Here is a 13,707-nt window from a genome sequence, read left to right as displayed (position 1 = left end):
TCAATTAGGTGTCCTGTGTTTCCTCTTAGTTTCAATGGGCAGTCTGAAAATATTATAACAGAGGCTCAAGAAATTGAAGGAGACAATTGTCTATGATGATTTGTTATCTATTTTGTTACTTTTAAAAGTCTTTGCTGCCACACAGCCTTAGGGATGTTTTGTTATTATCACTGTTGACAGTTCTGAACACTAAAATTTACTGTATTTGATGTTAAAATCTCAATTCAAGGTTGTAATATCTATAAAGAAAATATTGCTATAGAGATTAAACTCTGAAGGGGCTGCTCACATACATGAGCAGACAGTAGAATAAATACTGAAAATCTTATCTTTTTCTATTTATCCAAGAAGCAGGAAACAATATGAAAAACATTTATTTCTATTTGACAGAAAATGCTTTTAACAATACATAATCATTATCAGTCAATACTCTGAGAGGTTACTGTTGATAGTAGGTGTCTGGAAGATGCTTTCCATGATGACCTTTAAATGCCATAGTCCTACGTGATCATGCAGAAAGAATATTCCTTCATTTCAATATCTATTAGAAAAAAATCAAATTGCTTTGGGTATAAACAGCATGTATGACAGTGGGACATATCTATACATTGGTGTACTCTGCAAAGTAAGAAATGAACAGGATAACATTCTGAATTCAAAATCATTATCTTTGGGCGTGGTACTTCCTATTGGAAATAACACTCAATTCATTACTTTTTAAATACTATGTCAATGATTATTTTTTTATCATCCATCTCATTTTTTTCTCACTTGTGCATCAGACATACCATAGAAAAATACACTTCCAAATGCAGTTGAAACATATTAGTGTTTGTTTAATTGTCAATAGCAGGAATTTGCATGAATATTACATGCTTTTCCAACCAAGCAACTAATAAGATTATGCGGTCATATTAATAATATATTTTCTCAAATTTTGAACTTCAAAACTCCTGTGTTGTATTAGATTATTCAACAGATGGAGCTGAGAAGAGGTACTCAGTAATTGCTTTTTTTTTTGTGTGTGTGTGTCTTCCTCTAAATCATTTCAAATGACATTGCCAATATATCATACTATGAGACACAACGAACTAAAATTTTACATAGGGTCATTAGGTTATTGTGTCACTTTTGTCATCCTTCTGCTAAGACTATCCTGTATACATTGGTTAAATGTCAGACACAAACAGGTTTTCTTCTACATACAAATGTAGAAAGTATTGCAGTGACTGATGAATTTGGAAGTTAATAGCAAGTGTGAACTTACACACATGCAATCTGCATATTTAGTCTTGTTGAAGTGTTTATATTTGTTGAAATATAGTATTTCAGCAGAAATATTGCTTAGGAAGCAGATAATCACTTTTTCAAATCAGATTATTTTCAGAAGAAAATGCTATATTCACAAATTGCAAAGAGTGTCTCCACTCTCTGCTTGTCAAATGGAAAAGAAAATATCTATAATATTTACATTGCAGAATGCAGCATACAATAGGAAAAACTAACTTTGTGAAAGTGTGTGGAACTGTCACTGTTTTATTTTTATTTCCTTTTTCTAGAATATCACTGTTTAATTTAACTTCCCTTTTATGTCCCTTTACACCCAGTAATCTCCAAGCACATTAAATCATTAATGAAAGAACCAAGCTGAACCAGGCTGAACCAGGCCTCCCACTGATTTTATAAAGTAGGAGCATATAATTAGACTAATTTACAGAAGAAAGAGCTGATGTACAGGAAGGGTGAGTGACAAATCCAAGATCTCAAAGGCCATCCACTATGGAACCCGTTATAAAAACCTATGCCTTTTAACAACAAAAATATGTTGTTTTTTTTAACCCAGTCTTCTACTTTTGGAGTAGTTGTATAGGAACAGGTGCTAATGTAAAATAGCATCATCTCTTAGAAAGGCAGTTGTGCTAAAGCATAAGTTAACTAAACAGTCTTCAAAGTAATTGGCTGATCACATTATGCTTTCATCCCATATTGCAAGTTCAGATCTTTGGGATCCAGGCTTTCAGTCCAGCTTCACAGTACCAGTAGTAGGAGATGCCTGAGTACATTTGCAAATCTAGGCCTCTTTCCTAAGAGGACAAAAAATATCCATTGCTGTAATACCTCCTGAGGAGACAATACTTATAAAAAAGATTTTATTTGATAGGCATTGAGGAAAACGAAACAAACTGACCAAAGCACCACTTACATTTTTAAGTCCACTGTTAAAACAACACTCAAGAAATAAAGTGGTCTCTGTGACTCAATAGAGGGGGGTTGTTGTCAGTCTTTTATTTAAAGGTCTGCTGACCTAACTACATAAAGGAAAATAATCTTTAGCCTATTTTTGTGCTATGATTAAGTCTGCACAAGCTCCAAAAGCAGACACGACTGACAGTAGTGAAGAGGGTCCTGGGATATTTAGCTGTGATACGCTTCTTCTGTGAAGGTCATCACTTCTTTCAATCAGAGTGAATGATTGACTCAACAAGAAGTTCATATTGCACGACATACTTTCAGAAATGATTCATGTTAATGGTATATCTCAGGGGATTGATGTTGAGCAGAAGCTACATCTAAAGCTTAAAAAATGATTTAGCAATGTGAAAGCCTACAAACCAGAGCTCACGTAGACACATTTGATGGTAAACATCACAGAATAAATACAACTAAAAGTCATAAAATTGGATAGACAATAAATCTGACAGTTTAAGACCTTTTGGGGCTCAAATCATAAAAAATAAAATTACTTACGCAGCCATTCCTTGATTCAGCTGTGCATCTTTTTCTCAGATGTGAACAGAAGACATTTTCACACTTTCTGACAGGTTGGAGCTGCTCAAGGAAGTAGCTATGTCAAAAAAAAAAAAAAAACCACAATGAAGTACAATATTGAGGAAACATTCCTTCCCTCCCCCAGTGCTGTCATCTGTCCCCACATTGTTTTACGTGAAACGTATGCTCAGCAGAACACCACTTAAAACCTTTTTTGGGATTTGAAAATGCAGTAATGCCAGCCATGGCAGGGAAGGCTTCTGCCTCTCACAGGCCAAAAAACAAAAAACAAACAAAAAAAAACCCACTGTTTCTACTCACTTAAAAACATTTATTGGTTAATGTTGAGCACCTCAAGACCTCATTAGAGTGTAGAGTGGCCACACTCCACACTGGAGAATTTAGAGCTTCTCTGTCAATGTTTCTCTCTGATCTGGCTATCAGTTTTGAGGAGATGCTGAGCCTGGCAGCCGGCTGCCCACTCTACATTAGGGTGAGGCCACCTCCCACCAGTGGATTTTCCCTTAGCCCCACTACCACAGACAGACATCACAGACATGTGGGAGATGCCCTGTCTCTCCACCTTCCCCTCAGGAGCAGGCCTTGTGTCCCACAGCCCCACAGCCCCGCCATCCCTCTCAGCCTCCTGCCTCAATCTCCCCCACCAGCGTGGGCCGGTGCAGGTGCCAAGATGTCTCCCTTGGGCCTGGAGAAGAGGGAAAACACCATGGTTGCGGGCTCCTGCACCCAGCCCAAACCCACCTGCCTCCTGGGGAAGCCCATGGGTGAGTATGGGGACAGTGAGTGAAGGCATGGGATCCCCTCCCGATGGCAGTGGTGCTCCCTGGCCCCAGCCCAGCCTGGCTGCTGCTGTGGGGAGGGTGAGGGGAGTGTGGTGCGGGTGCATGTGAGGGCACACGTGTGTGCATGTGCCTGTGTGCGAGCAAGTCTGCGTGTGTGCAAAAATGAGTCTAGAAAGTATAAAGTCAGAAATAAAAAACTAGATTGGCTTGACTTTTGACTGAATTTATAGTTGAGGGGAATTTCTGCTGAAAGGAAGTGGCATTGTGTCTATGGTTACTTGTCTGTGTTTAGCTAGGCATAAGCACAAAAGTGGCTTTTAAAGATTAGGTTATGTAGCTCAGTATATTTTTGTTGTTATTATTGCTATGTTTTGTCATGACTAAAAATATTTTTCTGTGTCAGGCTCAGAAATGCCAAGTGACTCCTCAACATCTGTTCTCCAAATGATAGGCCTAGCACCCTGACTTTCAGAGGAAGCTATAGAAACCTCATGGCTATCAAGTGTTATACAATAGCTATTTAACTTTTTTTTTTTTAAATCAATAGTTATGATAGGTCTATATATTGTTATCTATATGATCATTCAGTCCTTTTATCTTATTGAATTCTTAGTCTCAATGATTTCCTATGGCAGTGAATTTTGCAGCTCAAATGGACTAAAAATGTATCGAGCTTTCTACTTGGTTACACTGAATGCCTCCTTCACTTTACAAACAAGAAAAAGGTGAGGATTGTTAACTACCTGATTTAGAACATACATTAATGAACAGATTTCTGTTTGTAAGGTAACAGTTTCCACCATTGCACACTCCAGGAAAATTCTTGTATTTCCCCTTCAGCACCCTTTTGGAGACTGGGTGCCACATACTCTCCCATGCTGCTCCACTGTTTCTATGCTGCCATTACAGTGGTCTCCACATTCTTGCTTATTCCTTCCCTTTGCACAGTCCATGTCTGATCTACTTTTTTGACTGGAGTTGCTCATTGATCTGTATACATTGATGTCCTAAGTCTCCTTTAAATGATAAAATCAGTTTAGAGCTTTCCAAGTTGAACAGATTATTTATCTTTGCAGCCTGATTTTGAATTTCTTTGATATCATGCTGACTTTTCACCTATCTTATTTAAATTTCTTTAACGTTTTCTACAGTCATCTCAGGTCCTTGTACACCTATACAGCCTAGTGTCTTCAACAGATTTTGTTTCCATGCTATCCTTTCCCCTTTCCAAATCATTAAGGAACTCATTAAGCATCATGGCACATCATAAGGAACACCTGGGGCAGTTAATCTACCACCATGATGGGCTTTAGCCATTTAATCTTATTTGTGCGTGCTTTTTTTTTTTTTTTTTTTAAATCTCTAATCAGGTCTAGACTGCAGCAATCTTAAAACCTCATGGTTAAAATGTTCAAACTGTGTCCTGACCTATCTATTAAATGTACATTCATTTCATATTTATAATTAATGCCCCTAGGACTGCAGATTAATTGAAAGCCAAAATTCAAAAATCTTTCTAAAACTCTAAAGCCCACTTAAAAAAAACCCTGCCAAGCTGCTGTGTCATTACCTAGGCAAATCTTTCGCACTGGCTTGGTAGGGAGCGTGCAAAAAGTACTTTCTGATGCTTATCATTTTCTCTTACCAGACATATGGTATAACATTGCCTTCTCTAGCCACTGTTTTAATATCTGCAGATTTTTTAATCTCTTGATATTTCATTTATTCTAACTAACCATAGGGAATACTTTAAATCTGCAGTAGAACAGAAAGGTTTATAACATGAGAACATATTAATAATTTGTGGAGCAGAGGCAGCAACCCAGGATTCCCCTATCTCAGGAGATCAACAACACCTATATCTCTTGATTAATGATCACAGGAGCAAGAAATTTATCATAATTCCCCAGTGATCTCTGCCCTGATGTTTATCTGTCATTTTCTAATGACTTTGTTCATGTGAATATGCCCAGTTCTATGAGGAAAATCTCATATGTCTAAAACTCTTATCTATAGTCAGACTGTCTTGTAGTGTAATTTTTCTTATGCATTTTCCCTCTAATTTTTTTTGTTGTACATTATAGGACATAAATGAAACAGAAGATTTTGCCCACTTTGTAGAAAATGGCACATCTGATATTCTATTTTTTAAAAGGTAGACTGATACAATTTTTTCCAGTATGTGCAGTCAAAAGACAAAACAGCATTTTAGCATGAATATGTTATCTCACTAATTATTTGCACAACATGGGAAGGGATTTTGGCATGCTAATAACAGGATATGAATCAATAATAAAGGAAATAAAATGAGTGGGGAAAAATTGTCTTCCTAACAATCTTGGAATGACCGTGTTTTATCAACAGTTCTTTGGTAGAATTCATTAAATTTTCCAATTTATTGCCAACATGAAGTTTCAGTTTTTCCTAACTTGACAACCAAAAGCGCTGCTTGGCCTCTCCGAAAGCAAAAAGAGAATTTTGCTTCATCTAGTAGAACCTGTTTTTTAGCAAAGAATAACACAATAATGTCAAAGCTTAGGCTGGAGAAACCCCATTTTAGTTATATTAATCATGTCTGCTGAGCATCAGTAGCTCTAGTGGGGTTAACTAATGTGTAAATGTAATGGGCCTGTAACAACATTCTTGTTTCTTTGAGACTTGGTGATTATTTTTCTTTGTTGAATTAACCAAGTAATGATTAATATTGGATAAGTCTTACTTAAAAGTGAGGCATTGATATTATCTTTATAATCATAAAGCTGTCTAATGCCGTGAATAGCCACAAGAGTACTGAAAAGATTAAATAATTTTGAGAGGACAACCTTTCTGACCTGAAAAAAAAATCAGGGTTATTTAATTATTTCCTCTTCTAGCAGATATGTGAACAGCAGCCAAGATTTATGCAGTTTACATTTATGCTGAGTTGCAGTGGCCCAAAGGTGTCTGCTCTGCTGCCTGAATAGTTAAAGCATAGCTTGCATCAATCTTTTTCTTCTGCCGCCATGCCAGGGGACCCCTACTGTAATGCTGTCCAGTTTACAGACTCTGAACGGGTGGAGCAGGGTAAATGTGTTCCAAGTAACCCACTACATTGCAAATATTCCTTGAAGACCATTTCTGCCCCACTCTTTACCTGGGCAGCATGAAAAGAGCAGATGAACACAGCCTCTTAGATAGTCACATTGCTTTTGGGGAATGGTTTACAAGCACAGTCACACTCACATCCCGTTACTGATAGTGACAAGAGTCTTAATCCAGTAGAAGAGTGACCTCCTATTTTAAAATCTCCTTGACAGGCAGCTGGTGAAACACACCGTGGGGATCTTTGAAAGCGCAGATGGAGGGAAGCCTCCAATCCTTGTTGACTTTCAGTAGGACTGAGAAACCCTCCTGCTCCTTGTGCCTCAGAACGTCCCCCATAACCAATAAAATACCAAGCTGGAAACATTACTCGGCAGTGAGGCTGACTTATGCTGAAGATAAGACTGAGTTTATTGAAGCTATTGTTTTGGGTAGCTTTATAGCTTAACCTTCAGTAAGTGTTATGAACACCATATCCTTTAAGATTACAGGGAGAAGAAATTTATCTAAAAGATAAAAAGTCTGATAAGTAATGAAAAGAAAATGCTGTTTTGTATCAAGTTTAAGATTTAGTACACACAAGCGTGAAATGGACTGCCTTCATATGCTTATTGTAGTGTCCGTGTTACACCATGTTTATGGAGGAGAGCAAGCAAAGCAGAGAAATTTCCCCAGGAGCATTGCCCCAGGAGGTACCTACCCCAGGCACATGGTGGGGGACCAGATGCGCAGTTCCCCCTTCTCCTAAGCACAGTGAAACTGCATCCAGGTTTAGTATCCTCTCATACGTCCTTAATCGCAGTATTTCAATTTGTTGTACACTAATTAGATAGACCTGTTGGTTGAAGGAGAAGAATCAACACCCAGTAATTACTTCATTGTAAAATGTAATGAGTTTTCGAACCTGACGTTCTGTAAAAATTGCAGCATAATAAATAGAACGCAGTTTTCCTACTATAAACTAGCAGTGAATTCTGCTAGTGTATTTCTTCATGAAACATGTTTATGTGATAGTCTTCCAATTTTATGGCTGAAGTTTATCACCATAAGGTGCATTTCATGACAGCCAAATAACTACATTCAGTTAGACTTGTCACCATGTGCCTTCAGTATCAAGACACATGCTGATTGTATCAAATACCGTTGACTGTCTTAGTGCTGCAAATAGAAAAGATGATTACACTGTTCTCTTTAGATGTGATGTAATATTATTCACCCCACTAAGAACTGAAGGTCAAGGTTGTCTAAGAACATGGGAAAGATCATCTATTGAAAGCTTCATAATATGATAATACACTATGAGACACAGCAGTTGTTTTACATTAATATTTCTGTGATTTCTTATGCAAGAGGCAGTGCCTATTATACAAACCAAGCAAGTGACCCACTAGTATATTTTTCCATAGAAACCAGTCCCTAGAATCCCATCACTACCAACATTTGATTTCATTTATTTGTATCGCAAAGGTCAGTAAGTACAGTTTACACTTTTGAGGGAAATTACACCAAAGCATTAATACCTTATCAATAATGATAATGTTCAGTCATTTAAGCCAGAATACTGCTGTCATCTCCTTTGAGTGAGAAAGTACAAGTAAAAGATGTGATAGTCAGAGAATCTACTGAAGTCATTTTAAGTTAAAGCTTGATTCAAATCATAACCAAAACTTGTAAAGCCACTGACAGCGTGATTTATGTTGCATGCAGGTAGTAGAAATGCTTGAGCTTCATTCCAGAAGAAAATACAGAATGCTTGCATATCATGGTACGCTGCTTGTGTGATTTGAATGGAGGTGGAAGGCCCACAGTAGCTTTAACTATTTTTTTCCTAAGACTGTTTGTTACAGCTTGGAATTCTGCTGTGCTGCGTGGTGCGTGGCCATGTGGGCTGGAGACGGGTGTGACAATTTGGGCAGTGACCTGTGTCGAGGTCTGTGTGGATCCTAGTGGGGGATTCCAGATGTCACCAGGGCAGTCCAGTTATTCATGAAAGAAACTCAGAGGGAATCATTTCTGGCAGCTGCACCTTAAGCAGGCAGTGCCCTGCTGAGCGAGGGGCGAGTGGAAGGTGCGAAGCGCAGGATCACCGGGAGATGCTGGCCCCTTCCCGGAGCCCGGTGTGCAGATCGCTCTGGTTGTCTGATTGCCATGGAAACCACCAGCGGAGATTTCCCTCTTTGCCCTCTGCTTGAGGTACTTGGTTTCCTGCTGCCTTGTTGCCTGCAGCCTTGTGACAGCGAGAACCCCCACCCCACATACCTTGAAAGAACTGAGGTTGGTGGGAGAAAGCAATCCGTGATGGTTTGTAGGCTGCTCCCTCTTGCATACGGTAACGGGGAAATGCAGGAGATAAACCCAGTTTTCAATACTGACATAATAATAATAAAGAAATTGGATGCAATTTGCTTTTAAAAGTCAATTTAGTCTAATTTAGGACCACATACAGAAGTATTTTGACAGCAGGCTTTGAATAGCCTTGTGCCAGCAAAGGAGGACAGAAATGAGGTTGTTTAAATGCACAGTTTAGGCATTTTCACCCGTGAAATACACGGGTTGTAACCCTTAACCTTAATTCCTTTCACTTAGGACCATGAGCTCAGGGATAACGTGATGTAGCTAAACCATCTTAATCTGAAATGCCGATATGTATTCTTACCTTCAGCAGCATCTTAGTATCGAAAAACGTGTAGAAAAACATTAGTATTGAAAACATGTAGCGCCTGGAATAATGACAGATGTCGAAATGATCTTTTATCACAAAACATGCTAGTCAGGGACTAATTTTAATGAGGTTTTCATATTTATTTTTATTGTTTTAATTTTAATTTTTGCACTTTGGTTAATGAGACTTGTCCCCTTAAGAAAACATTTACGAATAAAAACAAATCAGCCTACTAAATAATTTTGATAGAATGTCACCCACGACACTGCTGAAGTTTTGGTGCGCGTTTAAAAATATTGTATAAGCCAGCATGATCACCCCAGGTTTTTCCTTCAATAAGCAAAGGGAGAAGTTCAAAAAAAAGAAGAGAGAAAGCGAATGAGACAACGTGAAATTGGAGTCACTGGGAGAAGTGAAGTGAGCAGCAGAGGGGCTCCCAAGCGAGTCGTGAGCTAAAGCCACAAGGATGCAGATGGGTGGCCGGCAGCTAGCAGCGAGCAGTGCTGCTCCGTACGCCTCTTACCCCATCCCCATGCCAGGGGATCTCCACCAGGCATCTGGTGTGCCCCCCCTTAAATTCCTAGCCAGAAGGTATGCAGACAGACGTCCCTCCGTCAGATCAGCCGCCAGCCACCGGGATCTGCACCGGGGCTTCAGTTTTCCTGGCACTGTGGTGTTGGAAATGTGAGCTCGTACAAGTGCAGCTCAAGTCAGAGTGCTGCAGGTGCTCAGCTGTCCCAGCCCCTATCCCTTTCCTTTTCCACGCACCTGTCCCTGTGAGGTGCTCTCCGAGTTCAGTAAAGGGGAAAGGAAAAGAGATCTGGGGAGCACCAAATGCATCGTGGCTCTCACATCTCCTGCCTGGATGTGCCCCTGCACCTGGAGTGGGGTTTGCCAGGAGTGTGGTGAGGGGCTTCTGCTGTACCTGTCCGTATGGGCACTGCGCTGTGGTCAGGGACTTACCACATCCTCAGCATCCCCTCAGAGACATGAGGAAATAAGTTGGGTTGCTTGTAGATAGAGTCACAAAGCAGTTCTTTAAAGAGTTAGGGGGAAGAGCTGAATTTTGTTATATCAACCATTGTGTTTGGAAATTATAAGCCATCTTTTTTTCCTAAAGGCAAAAGAGTTCCACTCAGGCTATGTTTGTTCCCACACAATGTGGCAGAGTTCAGATTCGTGGAGCAATATCTGTTGATCACAATGTGTTTGTTTTGTCTTTTTTAACTGAAAGGAAAAGATGACTGGAAGAAAATTAAAGTAAAAACTATTATTAACCTCTAATGCTAATAACCCTATGCATAATAATCAGCATTTTGTCCTGATTGTGTTGTCGTATCATTCAATTTTCAAATGGCCTAAGTCAGACCGTTCAGTCCTCATTACTGAACATGCATAACATTGTCTTCTAAATTCCCTGTAACTATTCAAATAGACGCTCAGAAAGACAAATTGCCTATCACTCCAAAGTCTTAAAACAAAACAAAAGGCACCATATTGCCACTTTAGGGACACATTTGTTGCCTGCTGTTGCTATTATATATGTCATTTCAGTCCTGCAGTTAGCTATAAACTACATCTTTTCTTTTTCCAGAGAGAAATAAGAGATGCCTGAAGGGAAGCAAGAATGGAAAGCATCCTTAAAATGACTGATTTACAATTGGTAAGGAGATACAATATGAAAATTATAGCTTTCTTAGTGTGTCACATCACAAGCTTGCACAATGTTCTTGCTTTAAAAGCCACCCCACAGGCTAGTGTGATGGCTCAGAGGACAGCCTGGCATAGGAGCAGGCAAGTGGCAGGCTGAGGCTCCAGCTCACCCTCTCAGGACAGGCAAGAAGCTCCTCTCAGGCTGAGCTCATGGGTCACCTCTGCTGCAGATGCTCCTCCATCTAATCCCTCCACAACAACCTTTTGCCATAACCTACCCTTCTGCAGTACATCTGAGAGTAAAAACAGTAGCAGACACCCCAAAGGCATGAGTTGAGAGAAGGAAAAAGGCCCCTGTGATTCAAACCAGACAGAAGCTGTTTCAGAAAGTAGGAAACCTCTTAGCATAAAATTCTACCCAAGTACTAGTGAATAGATGAAAGCCAAAGTGTACTTTATGTGGCTGTTAAAAACAGAACGTTATTTTTAGGCTCCTAGGATTTAGGAGCCTGATGTGAGTTAATCTGCCATAGCTTCTGTGGATCCTGCTCTTTAACCTAGAGATGTTAAATACAGCCTCTAGACTGCAGTGTTATATTGTGGTGTCCACATTCACTTGATCTTTGAGGCATGAGAGGAATATGGGCATTCTGTGGTGTAGAAAACACGTATCTTTGCCTTTTTACAGTCTAAGATGGTAATGGCGAGGAGCACTACTGATTTGTTCATGCTTCAAGTAAAAGCAATGTCCATCATGGCATTTTGTGTAGAGTTTTGTCCAGTTGTCAGGTAGGTGTGGCTCAAACACTTTCAGCGATGTAGAGGCAGTCGCCTTGATTCTGGATCTCAGGCTGATTCAGTCTATTTCACAATCTAATATTTCTCAGAAATCCTGCTGCTGCCTACCAGCATATGCAGCTGGGCATTGTGTTGGACCATCACATCTAATATCCACCAAAGTGCTTGTCCCCCATGAATTTAACATATCCCTCTTTGATACCTTTTGTAGTTTTGCTGTCTGTATTTTACTGTAACATGGCATTCCATATTTTACTTTGGCGCTTTGTGAAACAGATTGTCATTTGTTTTCTGTTTGTTACCTGATAATTTCATTCCATACCTGCTAGTACTCATATTGTCAGAAACTGTGATTCATCTGCAGTTTTGTTGTCTAGTCACTCAGGACTGCAAAACCTTTCTATAACATTCACATTCAGGTTTAGATTTAGCCATTTAAAATAATATAGTATCACTGCAACTTTATTCATTCCAGATTTACAGTGTTTTCCAAACAATTTATGAAAAGTACGGATCCTTAGGAAACTTCCACATGTAGACTTCTTCCTCTGTGGATCTGCAATTTATTCCTGGTCTTTGTTAGATAGGAATATTTAATTAGACATTAATCCATGAGAGGACTTTCCATCTTATCAATTAATAAACTGTAATACTCAATATATAGAAAGAGATTTCTTATATTTAAAATTTGGCATTCCTATAGAGGGCTCCTGAACTATGGAGCTAGTTACACCATTATCTCCAAGAAGAACACCTGGCTTATTATTAGTGAGCTACTCTGCAGAGCATTAGTAGTAAGTGACACAGTGATTATCACTGTGGTGTTCACATTTCCCCATCACATGCTGGGATTGTTGTTTAAAAGTGTTTCTTGTGGACTTGTTTTGAAAAATAATCCTTGATGCAGTAACCTAAGAACATAAAATAGGGTGACATTTCAGTTGATGTGTCTCCGGCTTTAATTTGTATTTAATAAGCCAGTTTTGCCTATGTTTATTAAAATTGGTTGACTTTTAAAAGAGCTCCCACTGAGTTTTATGAATATGCAAATTGTATGTCTATTTGGTATAGAATGAAACTCTCAATTACAGTGACAATATAGATGTAGTTATAGTTTTATTAATCAATTAACACATAAGTATTCTGATTAGCACTTGACGTGACTAGTTAAATACTTCTTTATGTTGGGGGTACTGGAACTGCTTTCTTTAAGGAGATTGAGTCTTATGCCCAAAGAAAGAGTACCTGAATGCACATCTACACGTAATAAATAAAAGTAAGGGAATTTGCTCTGATATTTGTACTTGTTGCTCTAATAAAAGATTACAGATCTGTGTCTAAGAGTCCTCCCTCTATCAATGATCACTTAATCTGCACCAGTCAGTGGACTGGAAATTGGGATTCAATGTTACTTCCTAAACTGTTCACAAGTAGTTATATTGCTTGAGCCAGATCTCATTTTCTCTAGGGGCAAAGTGAAAATAATAGACAGGTACTACCCATAGATACTGTAAAAAGATGCTGGAAGGTTTGTAAATGGAAGATACTAAAGCAAAACGCCATTAGTCTGAGAAGCAGCAGTGATTTAACAAGTCACATGGGGGACAGGAAGTCCAAATATCTCAACTACTTTTTTGGCCTTGTTGCTAATAGGCTGTGTTATCTTGGGCAGTGTCAGGTAGGAATCACATATGAGACCTTCCAAGCAGAGTGTTAAACTCCACTGCTTCGTGTTCTATGCACATCTGATGCTGTATCTGAGCCTATAGTGCTACTGGGGTGCTTATAAATGGCTCAACATTTTCAGAAGTACATTCACTGTGTAACGTTTTAAGCTAGTTTATTTTCAGTATATTGTCAAAATTAAACCTCCAATATTTTCCCATGTTTGTGTGCTCCTCAGAGCATGAATGTTTACCTCGTTGTTTTCCCCCTAGGAAG

At 39.1% G+C, this 13,707-nt stretch overlaps 2 long non-coding RNA genes across 2 annotated transcripts; one reads left to right on the top strand and one right to left on the bottom strand.

Annotated features, from left to right (window-relative positions):
* Positions 1–251: 251 nt before the first annotated feature.
* Positions 252–3,844, bottom strand: LOC121066139. Its single transcript, XR_005817540.1, has 3 exons — positions 3,532–3,844; positions 2,749–2,845; positions 252–541 (listed from the first exon to the last, which is right to left on the bottom strand). It is a non-coding gene; the product is annotated as an uncharacterized LOC121066139 (long non-coding RNA).
* LOC121066140 lies at positions 2,916–13,082 on the top strand. Its single transcript, XR_005817541.1, has 3 exons — positions 2,916–3,554; positions 10,910–10,978; positions 11,657–13,082. It is a non-coding gene; the product is annotated as an uncharacterized LOC121066140 (long non-coding RNA).
* Positions 13,083–13,707: the final 625 nt, after the last annotated feature.

Source organism: Cygnus olor, chromosome 2 (assembly GCF_009769625.2).
Source record: "Cygnus olor isolate bCygOlo1 chromosome 2, bCygOlo1.pri.v2, whole genome shotgun sequence".
Lineage (NCBI taxonomy): Eukaryota > Metazoa > Chordata > Aves > Anseriformes > Anatidae > Cygnus > Cygnus olor.
The sequence above is the reverse complement of the archived record's forward strand: the minus strand, read 5'-3'. Positions and strand labels throughout refer to the sequence as shown.